Source organism: Vicugna pacos, chromosome 25 (genome assembly GCF_048564905.1).
Source record: "Vicugna pacos chromosome 25, VicPac4, whole genome shotgun sequence".
NCBI classification, from domain to species: Eukaryota; Metazoa; Chordata; class Mammalia; order Artiodactyla; family Camelidae; genus Vicugna; species Vicugna pacos.
In genome coordinates, this window is record NC_133011.1 from 6,363,668 (window position 1) to 6,375,835 (window position 12,168).

General features: G+C 41.2%; 1 pseudogene; it reads left to right on the plus strand.

Annotated features, from left to right (window-relative positions):
- Window positions 1–850: 850 nt before the first annotated feature.
- On the plus strand, window positions 851–964 carry LOC116285627 (5S ribosomal RNA; annotated as a pseudogene).
- The last annotated feature ends 11,204 nt before the right edge of the window (window positions 965–12,168 follow it).

Below are 12,168 nucleotides of genomic sequence, written 5' to 3' on the forward strand. Positions count from 1 at the left end.
TCATTTTCTGTGATTTCCCAAATGTATACAAGAAACTTCTACAAGTTTAGTAATAAAGTTCTTTTCTGATTGTAAAACCAATAGTGAATGTTCTTATGGTAAAATGATAGGAAGTGCATTTTATTCCTCTTTGAGCATTTACTTCTTAGAATACTTAAACATGGAAAATGTTTTGTAAAATGTGAAATATTTTCAAACAACAGCATTAGAGTAAAACCAAAATGGGAAAGTGACAATACAACACAACTAACCTAAAATATTATCTCTGTCCCCACATTTTTCTCTGGGTTCTGCCTCCAAGCATGCACATTCTTACATGGCTCTGATCATAGCAGCAGTTAGATTTTTATAGCCCTGATATGGAAATATCTTTTGACATTACTTGATTAAAGAATTCCAAATAATAAAAAAATCTAAAAACAAAAGAAAATCTACTTTCTTCTCATAATTCTCCTCCTAAGAGAAAAGCAGTCAGCAGTTTATTGTATTTGCTTCTGACTTTTTAATGTACATGTAAACACTTAATGCTTTGGGTATTTTTCTTAAATTTATTTATGCATTCATTCACTTAATAAAGTTTTAAGGAGTGGCTGTTATTTTTCTGGGCTCAGAGGATACCGTGGAGAACAAGGCAGACATGATCCACAGCCTTATGGTTTTGTGAACTGATGGGGTTGGGCGTGAGGGAGAGGGTGAGGAAGAGAGTTAATGTCGGTTCCTGGTGTGTTTTATGGGACTAGGGATCTTTCTATGCCAACACACGCTGAATTAGCTCATCATTTTTGTTTGTTTGGTTTGTGGGGGTAGTAATTAGGTTTGTTTATTTATTTATTTTAATAGAAATACTGGGGTCTACAGCCATACCACCCTGAAGGCGCCCGATCTCGCCAGATCTTGGAAGCTAAGCAGGGTCGGGCCTGGTTAGTACTTGGAGACCACATGGGAATACTGGACACTGTAGGCTTTGGGAAAAAAAAAAAGGAAGTACTGGAGCTTGAACCCAGGACCTCGTGCATGCTGAGCAGGCACTCTACTACTCAGTTATAACCTCCCCCAGCTCATCATTTTTAAAAGCCGCGTAGTCATCTGTATGGTTATATGGTTCTAATAATCAAAAGTAAAAGAATCATAACACGTATGGAGTGCTCCCTGCGTGTCTGGTGTTGCGCTAAGTGATTTATGTGGTGTATCTTACTGAAGTCTCAATCACAGCCACGCTGATGGCTAGGCTGTATTATTTTCCCTCTTTTATGGGTGAAAAAACAGGTTTATGCAAATGAAGGATCTTGATCAAGTTCTCACAGCTAGGTGGAACCAAAATCCAAACTGAGTCTTCTGACTCCAGAGCCTGTCCTTCTAACATCTCTGCTGGGAATGTTCCATAATTTACTTCTAAAAATGCTTACTGATAAACAGTTATGTCCAGTCTTCCCATTTGTAAAGAATGCAGCAATGAGTATCTATGCACAAATTACTGTGCAAACTTGTATTGGAAGTTTCGAATTGGACTGGAATTTTTAGTTTAGAAGAATGCATATCATTTTCATACATACTGTCAAATCATCCTCAAAACCGTAGCCCCGAGAGTTCAAGTGGACAAATTACCCTCTCCAAACAACCATTTTTGAGAATTTCTAATTAAATTTTAATCAATATATGTTTCTTAATTTTTTTATTTTTAAATACTTATAGATTCACAGTAGGTTTAAAAGAAGTACAGAGAGGTCCAGTGTACTCTTCACCCATTTTCCCCCAATGGTAACGTCTTAATGACTATAACAAAACAAGGAAATTGACATTGATACAATCCACAAATCTTGCTCACATTTTGCCAGTTATATATGCACTTGTGTGTGTCTAAAAGTCTATGCAATTTTATCATGTGTAGATGTGTAATCAAGATACAGTCCTGCTCCAACACCACAAATATCCCCCTAAGCAATATATGTTTATTCAGAATGAAACAGTTAGGATTAATTAGACAATAAATGTAAAAGGTACAAAAGCATTTAATAAATGTTACCTGTCATCATCATCACAGAAAACCAACAGCTGCTGTTCTCATTACGTTCATTATATTCAAGGGGCTGGACACGTTGCTACCAAAGCTCAGTACGTTTAGATTATAGCATTAGGGTCAGTTTTGTGGTCCATGGTCAATCTTCCTCTTTCAAATATTTCAAAAGTTCAGATTTTAAGTGAGAGGACTCATGATCCACAATCCTACAGATGGTCGCTTGTCCCAGTACGCGCAGCAGGATGGGGCCGTGTGCTGGTTAACTGGGAGTGGCTTCTCTCGCTCTTCTCAAAGCTGTGACGCTTTCTGCTCCCTTTATATTCTCCCTGACTACAGCCTCTGGGTTTTAGCCTTTTCTCATTGCAGCCTGAAGGGAATTTTGTAACTCCGACTTGCAACAAGACATTGGACAGCAATAGTGAAGGCAGTGAAACTCCCCATGAAAAGCTAATAAAGGTCTCAAGTCTGCAAAGCTAAGGAGCTCCCTCCTACTTACTCATTTCATGATCACTATAGTGTAAGCTACATAAACTACGAGAAGGAGAACTGGGGTCTGGAAGTTCTTTTACAACATGTATATAACCTCAGTTATTATTAGCGCCTGGAAGGCATCTCAGTCAGTATCCATTCCTTTGAAACCTTTAGGCTGAGAAAGGCAAATTAAGTTCCCTGCTTGATCTTGAATTTTCTCAACGAATCTTTTAAAATGTTTCTAAATTTAAAACTTATTCAAATTTTAAAAATTAATTTTTTTGAGGCTGTGGACTTGGTATTAACCTTGTGAGCTTCAGATTTCTCCTTCATGAAAGAGATCACTTGAATATGAAAAGGAATACATATGTGCAAATGAATTATTATGCTGTACACCAGAAATTAACACAACATTGTAAACTGACCCAACTTCAATACAAAAAGAGAACATTTTATGGAAGATCAATAATTCCCCTGCTAACGTGCATAACACAGAGATAATAGTGTCGGAAGCTTATGGGCAACAAAGTGAAGAGAATAGCTCTGGAGCAAGACAGATCTCCTTCAGTGAGGAAATTCTTGTCCCCAGCAATGAAAGGGAAAGGCAGAGTGCTTACTGCCGAAAGGGGAGAGTGTCCTGAAAAGTAGTCTGTCTACTTACGGCAGCGCTGTTTATAGAAGTCAAGACAAGGAAGCAACCTAGCTGTCCATCGACAGTTGAATAATGGATAAAGATGTGAGATACACACACACACACACACATATACACACACACAGGAATATTACTCAGCCATAAAAAGGGATGAAATAATGCTATTTGTAGCAACACGAATGGACCTAGAGATTATCATACTAAGCAAAATAAGTCTGATAGAGAAAGACAAATACTATACGATATCACTTATTTGTGGAATATGAAATAATGGTACAAATGAACTTGTGTGCAAAACAGACTCACAGACATAGAAAACAAATATACAATTACCAAACAGGAAGAGGGAGGGAGAGGTAAATTGGGAGTCTGGGACTGACAGTTGCACACATCCATATATAAACTAGACAAACAAGGATTCACTGTATAGCATAGGGAACTATATACAACGTCTTGTTATAAACTATAATGGAAAGGAGTTAAAAGATAGACATACACATGCGTACATGTATAACTGAATTGCTTTGCTGTATACCTGAAGCTAACATGATATTTTTAATCAACTATACTTCAATTTTTTTTAAAAAAGGAGTCTGCTAAAGGCTTGGGGGTACTTTTTGCCGTCATCCGTGACTCTCTCTGACCTTCCCCCTCCCTCCTTTAGGGCCCCAAACTCAGTGATTTGATGAACTGTTTCACTTTTTAACAGGTTATGTTGGTGTTACGTAGAGGCGGCCTTAATTAAAGTTTGCATGTGGTGAGTGAGAAAGAGAAGGGCGTTTAAACTCACTGAGTCAGGCCCTGTTGAAAAAACGAAAGAAAGAAAGAAAAAAAAGAGTGTCAGAATAACACAGGGAGAGAAGGGAGGTGCAAAAAGCCATTTGGTTTGAGCTGCGTTGACTCAGGCCAGGGAAGCAGCGACGCTCAGGCCCGAGGGGGTGAGCTAAGGACAGGCTTTCCGCCTTCACTCTGGATATGCTGGGTTTTATTAGTTTAGGCCAGGCTGCTGCTAACATTATTTTAGTATCTATTTTGTGAGTGATTATGTTGTATGCATGGGCGGGAGGTCAGGCGGGTCAAGTCTTTCTGCTCCAGACCATCTCTGCGTGAGCCTTTTGCCTTTAGATCTCGCTGAAACTTGCCACCTGTAAAAGCAGACAACCTAATGGGAAAAAGAGCAGCACTTAAAATGCTGTTTTTTCTCCACCGCGCTCGAGTGTAAAGAACGTTGTAAAAATATTTCAAACTGGATTTTTTTATTTGGGTTGTGTTAACTCTTTGTTTGACCACCGTCACCATTTTCCCACAAAATTTGCTTTCAGTAACCAGAGATGTTTTGGAGAAACAGAATATTACGTCTGCAAATAGAGGGAAGGAGTCGGAGGAGCCCGAAGGGAGGCTTGCTAAGGCTCTGATTGCTTAAACTCATCCGTCATATCACACGCGATGACCACGACTTGGGGGAATTCACCAATGAGGCTGCGTTTTACGGCTCTCTTTCATTTCTGTTCCAATGAAGCATCCATGAAATTTGGATGAGCTCCAAGCACAATGTTTCGGACAGCCAACACTCAAAAGAAGAAGGGAAGGCGTCTAGATGCTAATCCTAATTGCTGATGTGACCTTGGGCTCATCATTATGCTTCAGTGACTCAATTTAACTTTTTTTTTTCTTACTAGAGGTACTAGGGATTGAACCTGGGACTTCAGTCAAGCTAAGCGTGCACTCTACCACTGAGCTACACCCTCCTCCCGCAGACTGACTTTTAACAGAGCCTACTTGCTTCTCTGTTGGGGAGATTGAGCCCATTTAAAAGCCATTATTGAGAGTTGTTGGTTATTAAGCAGGAATCACGGGCCCACGACAAGGTGAGGGGGCAGCAGTACAGATGGCCCCCGGGTTTCTACTCTCCCAAACCTTGGTTTTGCCCAGCTAAGTCTTCACTGTAACCAGCAGGGGCTTGGGCTGGTATAGAACCCCAGAGTAGGGGTGCATATTTAGTAAGAAGAGCCACTGGCCTGGGTGGATCTGGGCCCTGATGCTCTGAAACCACTCCGACCTTCCGTCTCACCCCTCTGCAGAGCTCTCTGGGTGTTCACTGCTTTCCTCACTCAACCATTACGCATTAGACACCAGCTCTGCTCCAGGCGTTGTGCTCAGGTGATCTGGTGCCCCCACCCAGCTCTTATGAACCTTCCACCCAATGAAGATCATGAGTATTCAATAGGTAGACACATACAATGTGGAGGAAAGCTTAGCAGGGAAAGAATGTCACCTCTGATGAAGCGACAACAAGCAGAGACTTGGATTCAGTGAAAGACTAAGCTACTCAGATCTCTGGGGAACAACATTCCAGACCAGGAGATGAGCAGGCGCAAAGACCCTGGGGTGAGAAGTATTTAGAATGTCCACAGATGACATCAAAGGCATTCAAGGATATTCACTGTGTGATGGGATGTGTGATGGAAGAGCGAAGTGAGTGAGGCAGACAGTGGGAGGGGATGAGGTTGGGGAGGTAAACAGGATCCAGCTCATCTGTGGTCTGTAGGACCAGTTAAGCAGTTTGGGTTTTATTTTGAGTGAGATGGGGGGAAACCAATGGACCGTTTTGACCAGAGAAGTGTTACAATCTGACTTAGTCTTAAAAAGGACCACCTGCTGCTCTGTAGTGAGTGGACTGAAGACGTCAAGAGTGGAACCTATGGTCTAGTTAGGACTAATTCAGTGGGACAGGTGAATGGGAACAGTCATGTGGATTAGGTTAAACATGGTGAAAAGCGGTCTGATTTGGCGTGCATTTCCAACATGGAGGTGACAAGACTGATGATGGCATGGGTGTGGGATACTGGAGAGAGAAGTCAAGAATGATATCTGAGCAGTAGGAGAGTGGTGGTACCATTACAGGGGAAGAGCGTCATGGAGGAAAGAACACAGAGGGCAACTAGCCTGGGGGCTTCAGAGGCTAATGGGAAACCCAGAATCATAGTCCAGGTGTGACTTACAGTAATCAGTCTGAAAGCATGTGCCTGCTTTTTAAGGCAAAGCTAATTCATAGATGATAAAGGGTTAAGGATGATCTCACGTGGGCCAGAGGGGAATGGCCTGTTTGATAGGGAGGAAGCCACATCTAGGCTGTGGCTCCTGGATAGAACAGGATCACAGTGAGGCTGATGCCTCCCTTTGGCCACTGTAGCCAGTACTGACCTCTGGACCTCAATGGCTATTGGGTCTGGATAGAGGTGGACCTCTGGTTAGGGTCTTTAGCTTCTGGGGTTCCAGATGCTTTTCTAACAACAGCTGGATCAGAGGTGAGAAAGGCCAATCTGACCCAGAATCTGGAGGTGCTGCCTCCAACCATCTTCCCCACCCCCAGCTTACGCCTGATTGCTCCCTCCCCAGAAAAGTGTGGAAATAATAATGACACCTGATTCATGGTCCTGTCAGAGACATTAAATAAGATGGAGTAGATGAAATTTTGGGTACATAATTAACACTCAGTAAATGGCTCCCCTGAGTTATTAAATAACAAATCCACAATGCGGGGTCTTCTTGTGCCTCCATGTCAATTATCTCTCCAAGTGTTAATTTAATATCAGTTGCTCAATAAACACATGATGAGTGCCCAAACTGTCTTGTATCTTGCCTCACAGAATAATCTTCAGGGGAAAAAATGCAAGATGAAATGAAGGGAACCTACATAAGCGTGGAATTAGTTGCACAAGTTGATCTCAATTACAGGGGCCCGATCAAGAACAGCGATTCGGGGAACACTGTGATCATTGCCCCCCCGTGGGAAGAAACTGCCCAACATACATTAATGTAAGAGTTAGGTGCTGGCAAATAGAGTCACTTAAGAACAAACATCCTCAAAATTTTCACTGGAAGCTTAAAAAACTGTTTGCATCACACATTTTGGTACTGTTGAACTAAAAATGCTTTAATAGATTTGCAATGGCAAATGGATTTCTTAACATGTGCCAATTCCAACTGATGAGCTGCGGCTGCTGGGAGAGCTGTGATGAAGGCCTCTGAGCCTTCACCTTGGATCCATGATAAAGGATGCTGTGACCCACCGGTAACATCGTGCACAGGCGTAAGCACGTGGAATGTTGGTACCGGTGAGCTGGGGTTGTCATTCCTAGTGTACCCTCTGTTAACCTGGGTATGTTGTCAGTTTTAGTGATGCTTGATCTGAGACAAATGTACCTACTTATCCTAAACTCTTGTTAAGTTTTATTTTAGGTCATTGTTTTTTGGAGGGGGTTTTGTTTTAGTTTTGCATAGATTTATCCCGTTAATAGTAAATACTTTGGAATCTGCATTCCGATGTAATCTGGAATTAATCCAATTCAGAAAGGCATAGAAGTACATTTATAAGTACATTTGAGACACGGGCAGAAGGAGCAAGGCAGGAATGAAAGACAGTTACTCTAAAGGAGAAGGTGAACTGGTAATCCAGTGGAGAGAAACCTGAAGTGGAGACTAGAGATTGAAATGATTCAAAAGAATATACTCAGTATGGAGGAAAGAAAACAGGGCTCAGCTCAGAGCTACAGGCGTCTTCAGAGAAGAAACTGGAACAGTTGAAAGGAAGACATCATCAGAAATTTCACAACAGAGAAACTTCTTATGCTGAAAAGGAAAAGAAAAAAATTTGCATCTCAAGGTCAAAGTATATTGCTTTGGGAAAAATACTCATTTTAATGGTTAGGTACAAAATCATGATCTTCTTTATAGTTTTATAAGGGTGAGCCAGTGACATGATAGCAAATATCCCCTTAAATATATTGGTCAAAGCAGAATTATTAAAGCACTTGAACAACCAATCTTTACAAAAAGAAGGAAGAATTCTTTGCCAATGTCAAATAAGAACAAAAAGTAATTTAGAAAACATGTTTTGTTTCCTTGTTTTGTTTTTAACTTTCCCATTGACAATTTACCATAAGCTGTATATTCACTTGATTGAAGTATTATCCAATGAACTCTTAAGACCAGAATCTCTACCATTCCTGAGAATTTATATAAATATAAATGATGATAAAAAGTAAATATAATAAACTAATGATACTGGGATGCCGTGCATTGAGTGCTTACTCCTACCAGCTTCTGTATCTTCTATACCGACAACTCCCCTCATTTGTCCTTGACAGTAAGCCAGTCAAGTTAGTGTTATAATTTCCATTCTAAGATAAAGGCACAAGGGCTTTGAGAGGGTGAGAGTGAGAGCCAAGATTCAAACTTCAGTTTGATTCCAAAGCCTGTGTCGTTTTAACCCCAATAACAGTCTACTGTCCCTCCAGCTGGAGAGTCCCTACAGCTAAGGATGAGCCCTGGTGGCATGAACCATAGGAAAACCAGCTGGTTATCCTTTTATCCTTTAGGACCGCATTGCATCCTGGGAGCTCTTCTCATTGAAACCGACCACTCTGCCAGCACTGAACTAACAAATTAGCATGGCCAATTGAGCATGCTGGGGGAAGGGACTTGGGAAATATTACCTTATTGTTTAGATTCTGGAAACATAAACACTCTTTACCTGCAACTTTGTTGAAGGTACTGCTATACAGGGCAACCCTGTTCCTCTATTTTCCATCTCTGGGTTTACTTAGTGGGAGGACGAGAGAATGTCTTCAAAACTCCCACGAGTACAGAACTCTCCAGGCTGTGGAAGGATGCTCAGGTTGAAGCCACCCATTTAGCCAGTCATTTAGGAATTTATTTCCTGCTAAATCCACCTTTTCTGTGCGAAGGAAGAATCGAGTCAACTCTTAGCCTCCTTCGTATTTTATCTTCTCAAATTGTTCTGGATCTGTGGAATTACAAAATTGCAGTACAAAACTTCTGTTTAACTCTGTGATTTACACATATATATATGCTTTTATCTTCAGCGCCCGACAGAACAATCCTTTAATTTGTTAGAACATGTAGCTCAATAAAATACAATAGCATCTTATATGGAGAATGTTTTAAAGGGTGTTGACTGAGGGAAGAAAAGAGACTGGGAAATACTCTTATATACAGTTTTAATAACATTCAACTTTCTGTAAGGCACCCCTCCCCCACCTTGATTTCACAGTGGCTTTGGAAAGAATTTAAATCTGATACCAAATCATGGTATTAAATTTCCAAAGTCCCCAAATTCACCTTTAAATTCCTTTCATCCTTCTCCGCTGGATTGTGACTTTCATCCAAGTGTTCCCCCACAGCGCTGTGGTCCCAGAATCAAGAAAATTCCTCTTTACATCGAGCTGATCTTTTGGCCAGTAAAATAAAACTTGCCTGGCTATTCCTCTCCAATCATACTGTTGTGATTAGTTTGAAATGGAAAGGACCACCCTTCATTTGGACTACAAGAGAATCATTCTCTTTAAAAAAAAAAATTAATGAAAGCAAACAAAATGTAAGGAAATAATGGGGACACTGGCCCCAGGCCTGTGTTTATAGAACACAAAAGCAAGCACTGAAAACTGGGGCTGAGGGCCAATTGGGGACCACATAGTCCATCAATGTGGCTTAAGGTGTTGCCAAAAAATTGGTTTGAATAATTTTTTTAATGTGGTTTTGGCTTTTTACAGATACAGTTCTGGTGATATTTTCTGAGTACTTGAAGTATTTACTCAGAGCCAACTGAGTATGCTGTCAGCAGTCTACACCAATCACCTATTTGACAAATATTTACTGAACTTTTTGTATACATCAGAAGGATATTATGCTAAGCCCTGGGGAATACCTTGATGAAGATGGACCCACTGTATACCATGATGGGCACTTTCTATCGTGCTTTTAAGTAACTTATTGTGTTATACTTTGTAGAGAAAGAAAAACCTAGATCTGTTTCATAAATGGTCATAGTAGTTTAATACACTTGATTTATAGCAAAGAGGTGGCTAGTGTCATGGTGGGCTCTGATACTGAAATACCAAACTGCTGAATAAGAATAAGTTTTCAAGGCACAACTCATCTCCAGCATGCTCCTTGAAACATAGGTAACTCCCACTGCTTTGCACAAGAGGTGAGAAACTGAGATGTGGCCCATGCAATGTAAAACAACGGCCACCGGAGAGCCGAGTTTTCTGCCTTTGTGCTTGCGTTTATATACCGTCGTTTTTAAAAAGTGTTGGGGAACTCGTTTCAGATGGAATCCTGTAGTCACGCTGTGAAGACGACTCAGGAGAGGCAGGCAGGAGAGTTTTCCAGTTTCCTGCTCCCGCCTCTGCTGGGCAGCCCGTCCGACCACATCCACCCCAGACAAGTCCATCTCCTCTCTGATTAAGACCGAGTGCCCATGTACAAATCTTTCCTGGAGTAGGAAGTCACTTAAAAGTCTCATTTTTCAAAGGCTTGTTGAGCAAGCCAAGTAAACAGGGAAGGTTATTGGATTAGTAAGGTTGAAATTAAGCAAATTAGTTCCCAACTCTTAATAGTAGCTACCCAAGATGTCAATCAAGCAAGGATCAGGGTCAGTAATATTAAAGGAAGGCTAGCAGTGCTCGCTACAACATGAATAAGCCAGTGGCAGAGAGGAAGTCGCTCCTAAGCTCCTGGATTCGAAAGGTCACCAAGAAATGAAGTGATTTTTTTTTATCTTTCTTTCTCTGAGTATTCCAGACCGGGAACTGGGGAAAGTATTGCTATGAAATAATATTAATAAGAACATCAATCATGATATTGAGAATGATTTCTCTGTCCTGGTTCAGTGTCAAGTGGAGAAACACCCTCCAAGTGTTTGCTTTGCTTACTTCACCGGTCCCATGTACGTCCTTCCACTCACACTTTTGCTGTAAACTAATAGGTATTATATACAAAAAAATGATTCTTACTCACAAAGTGTGTAATTCCATCCATAAAGAAGCCCAGCTCCCTACAGGAGCCTGGGTTTGCCGATGGTTGAGAGGGACTGATGACGCCTCAGATTGTACCCTCTCTCTTGATTGAAAGCAGAAGGACCTCCCCTCCCGCCTGGCCTCCTTACTTATGAACAGTGTCGATCCATTTCCTGTTCCCCTCGGTTAATTCATACCAGGACAGACACAAGATCAGAATGAGGGACCCTGCATTTCGGCACCTCCTTGGAGCAGTGTTGATGGGAGTAAGTGTTTGCAGACTGCAGGTTCCTGTTCAGGCTACCAGGGAATGACTTTCCAATTCTCAGTTAACCAGTTCCATCCCAGAAAACAGCCACTGCACACCAGCCCTGCTCACCATTGGGTTGTTTTATTTCCCCGACTTGACGTCGTGACCACCCAACCATTATCACTCCCAATTTAGAACGAAATAAAGAGCACCTCATCTGGGTTTCAAATGAGATGCAATTGTCCCTTTGTTCTGCTGAAATCAATCAGAATCTTGCCCAAATGGGGGGTTTCAGGTTACCACAAGGAATGTGTTTCCAGGGGTGTTTGCTCTGAAATAAAAAATGTGATAATCATTACATGGAGGGCCAATAATTATAAGCATTTCCTCTTGGCATCACAGAGAAAAAAAATATAAGGAACATGTCAACCTCAGGAAGAAAAAAAGTATCACTGAATTTCCCTCTGGTATATTAAGGCACCTGGTTGGGGCCCGTAGCCACACTTCCTTTGAATGCTGCTGCATTTTAACATCATTGTAACCCTGATTGAATCTGCCACACTGTTTTGCTACAAGTAGTACTGAATTTGTTGAGACTTTTTTTTTCTTAAAGTGAAACCCTCTTTAGGAGAAACGTAGTTAAAATTATGTCAAGAATGCAATATTCTATTTTGTTTATCAAGGATATTCTAACTTGTAAGTGACAATGGATGTGAGTTCTAGGGAAAAGTCAAGACTCAGTAGAAAATCAAATCCCGGAAGGCAATTACAGGCACCATCATATGGATGGTTGTACGTATTACACGATCTGTACTTAGAAGGGGCACACCTGGTGCTTCAGAGACAAATATTTCAAAGCTTCATAGGTTATTTTCCACTACACATTCCTGTCTTCCTCACTAGGTCAAAGCAAGTGGCCCCAAGGGTCAGGCGCTTCTACCTGCTCAAGTCAAAA